Consider the following 3,893-nt stretch of genomic DNA (forward strand, 5'->3'; position numbering starts at 1 on the left):
TAATTGATTAACCAAAGTTCGGTTATGGTTATGATTAAGGAAATCTCATGACCGAAGCTGCAGTTATGATTATGGTTAACAGTAATAACCGAACCATAATTTGAACATCCATATATACATATGTTCAATAAGGTGCCGTCGGCTCATTTGTTCGCCTTGTGCTTATTGATATATTTGATGAAAGTTTACAAATACAAAACAAACTTGTCATGTTTATTTTGATATGGTTACTTCAATATTAAATGTTATTTTGGTAAATCACCAAGGTATAAAAAAGTAACTAAATTTCATAATTCCAAGACACAAAATAACATGGTTTACTTCATAAAGATGGTAAAGTTGGAATACTTTGCTCATTTCTGAAGAAATTATCAGGATCCACCGTTGTTTTCACCTTCACCAATCTTTTAAAATTAGCCTCTTTAAAATACTTGATCCCATACACACTCCCCTCCTGAAAACTATTCTCCCCATTATGATTAACACCAATATCCAAATCCCTATAATTCAAATAAGCTTCTCTAGGAGACTTTGACACAAATGGAGTCATGTATTCATGCAAAACCCTAATCAAGTTAATATAATGTTCCGCGGCATGAACACCATATTCGGTCCAATCCAACGTGTACTGAATCTTCGCAATGTTCCCAGCTCGATGTGGGAATGGTTTATCGAACTCTGAAATCTCATACATTCGTCCACCGTAAGGGTTGAAAGTTAAACCGACATGTTCTAACTCGACCATCTTGTTGAAGATAGACCTTAACCCTTGTTTTGAAATGGGATTTTTTATATAGTCCGATTTTCTTTTGAGGTGGACCACTGTCCGCCTGACTCGACTCAGCAGAGTTGAGTCTGGCGAGCCAGGTGGGGAGTTGAAGTACGATAAAAGTGATTGACTCCAATTCATTTCTTGACAATCTAATATTTGTAACCCTAGCTCGGGGAATCTTTGTTCCAATGTACTTATTAAGGTTGTTGTGTTACCTAGGAACAAACCATGAAATGTGGCACATATTGTTTTCTTGTCGTTTGTGTTGCTTATGTTCACAACATTAATAAGCATTCTAATGAAGATATTATTATCCAACTTGCTAGCAACTTGTAGCCACTTGTGAGCAACGTTAGTACGTTTTGTTCTGTTTTTCTCACATTAAAAACGGTTACCTTGTCGGGAACACGTACTAGGTTTATTTTATACGAAATAACTACGCCGAAGCTCGCACCTCCACCACCTGTGAATTTAGGGGTGAGCAAAAACCGAAACGTAAAAATAAAAATTAATTGATAGTATCCGAACAAAACCAACAATTATGGTTAAGTGAATATGATAACCGACTATTTAGTTATGGTTACTAGTTAATATGTCTCCGTTAACCGAATTTAACCTAACCGAACTTGTATTTTATGTTTTTCAAATTTTATATCTCCGTTTCCAAATTTTTTACTTATACCTCTATTTTTCAGCTTTTATGCCTCTATTTTTAAATTTATAACTCTATTTTCGTCTTTTACATTATATCGAAACCAATTTCAACTAGAAAAAAAATAGAAACATATATAAAAAATACATTGGACAAATAATTGAAACCAAACCATAACTAACGGTTAACCGACTTATGGTTAATAGACATCCGGTTATGGTTATGCATGTTAAGCATTACTCCATAACCGAACCTTGGTTATGGTTAAGCCCTTATAAGTTATAACTAAACCGAACTGACTTTGCACACCTGTACCTGTGATTGCCCAAAACAAATCCTCACCCATCGATTCACGATTCAAAAGTTTTCCATTAACATCAATGAGTTCGGCATCAATGACATTATCAACCGAAAGACCATGTTTTCGCATCATGTTACCGTACCCCCCTCCACTAAAATGTCCACCAACACCGACGGTCGGACAAACACCAGCCGGGAAACCATGAATGCTACTTTTTTGTGAAATCATATAGTAAAGTTCACCTATGGTTGCACCGGCTTGAACCCATGCAGTCTCATCATCAATAGAGACATTAATTGAACGAATATTAAACATATCTAGTATAAAGAAAGGTTTGTCAGCAACATGCAACATATGATAACCCCTCATAATCATGACCACCACTTCTTATTTTCATTAATAAGTTATGTGCTTTGGCACATATGATGGAGGCTTGGACATGTGAAATGTCTAAGGGAGCGACGATTAGGGTCGGTTTTCGAGTGGTGGATTCGTTGAACCGAAGGTTACGAAGGTAGGATTGTAAGATGGTGGTGAAGGAAGAGTTGGTCGGAGTGTAGATTGCGCCGGAGATTGGAGTAGTAAGTTGTGGTGAGTTGATTAGGCATTGGATGAAGGTTTGTTGAGCATTGTTTGAAGTTGCTAATGAATGGTTAAACAAGAGGAAATAGATTATGGCTATGACAAACATTGGTGGTATAAAGTAGGAGTTATACTTAGCATGATATGTTATTTATAGACAAATTAATAGTCAAGTTTGTGTATACATATATAAATCTTATAAACAAAGACAATAAATATAAATTATATTGTTTAGATGGAACCAAGATAAAATCTTAAACAAAGACAATTCCATGAGGCTGAATCAAAAAAGAACAAAAATGTCTATTTGTGGAGTGTAGAATAAACCATGTTTTATATTAATAAAAAATATTTGAGTGACTTAGCCGTCCAAAAGATTTGTTTAACTATTATCTTCCATTTTATGAAAAAATAATTAAAATAAAAAACCTATCACATAACTAGAAACCAATACACTTGAGCTAACCTGACACCTTCTTGTGTTCGAGAGGGAATTACGTCCGACAAAGCCTTGGTTTTGTCAGGCAATGCATCGGAATATAAAGTCACACGCATAAATGATAAAAGCATTAAGAACGTTAGAATTTACATGGTTCGGTCAAGACGACCTACATCCACGAGCTACAACTATGATAGTCTTTATTAAACACGATACAAAGATAACGATACATGAGATAAGTATATATAATTAGGTTTGTAGCTAACGAACCGAGAATATCAAAACAAGACTACCTTCAGGATGAGTCATAAGGTTTTGATTCCATGTTTCAAACTGATAACTGTTTAAACCTTCAAAGTAGGAGTGGCAAATGGGTTGGGTTGGGTCGAAACGGGCCATGAGTTAAAAGGGTTAGGGTCGGATTAGATCATTTTAAAAAAGGGTTGTTTTGGTTAAGGTCGAAACGGGTTAGGGTCAACATGTTCGGGTCAGAACGGGTCCGGGTCAGAACAGGTTCAGGTTGAAACAGGTCAAAACGGGTTTTGAGTCGTGGGTTTTTTTTTGTTCTTGAACAAGGTCAACGCAGGAACGTTTTAATTTTTTTTTACCTTTTTCGTTTTTGTTTTATATATTGAGTTATGATTTTTTCATTAATTTTTTGAAGTTAAACTGAACTGTGAACCGGACCGCTTGAATGAAGCCAAACCGGCTCAGTCGGTTTTCAACAGTTTTTCAAACAAATCTAGTTTGACATACCAAACTCCCGGCTTTCGGTTTTCTTTAACCTCCTAAATCTGCTTCTAGTATGCTTATAAAACTTCAAACAAATAACCAACATGTCTAACAAAAACATTAAAATACCAACAGTTGAATCGACACATCAATGCATGTTTCGAACCAGATCAATCACGTTCAATCTCAAAACAGCCCAACCAAATATGTAATGTAATGGCATTGAATGTTTACCTTTTGGATTGATGATGTACATGTATTATTTCCTGTTTAATGTTTACCTCATTTTCAAAATGGTTATAAATGTTTATATCGTGTTTTATTTTGTGTGTTATAAGTTGAAATTTATTGTTATTGAAACATGTCGTTTATCAATAATTATGGTTTAGAACTTAAATCATTTTCTTACACAAAA

At 34.9% G+C, this 3,893-nt stretch overlaps 1 pseudogene across 1 annotated transcript; it reads right to left on the reverse strand.

Moving 5' to 3' along the window:
• Positions 1 to 322: 322 nt before the first annotated feature.
• Positions 323 to 2,634, reverse strand: LOC143580569 (berberine bridge enzyme-like 8 pseudogene; annotated as a pseudogene). The gene is made up of 2 exons (XR_013143681.1): positions 1,740 to 2,634; positions 323 to 1,235 (listed from the first exon to the last, which is right to left on the reverse strand). The product of XR_013143681.1 is annotated as a berberine bridge enzyme-like 8 pseudogene (transcript).
• Positions 2,635 to 3,893: the final 1,259 nt, after the last annotated feature.

This window comes from Bidens hawaiensis, unplaced genomic scaffold (genome assembly GCF_021521415.1).
Source record: "Bidens hawaiensis isolate Kalapana, Puna unplaced genomic scaffold, B.hawaiensis_p1.1 tig00030524_1, whole genome shotgun sequence".
Lineage (NCBI taxonomy): Eukaryota > Viridiplantae > Streptophyta > Magnoliopsida > Asterales > Asteraceae > Bidens > Bidens hawaiensis.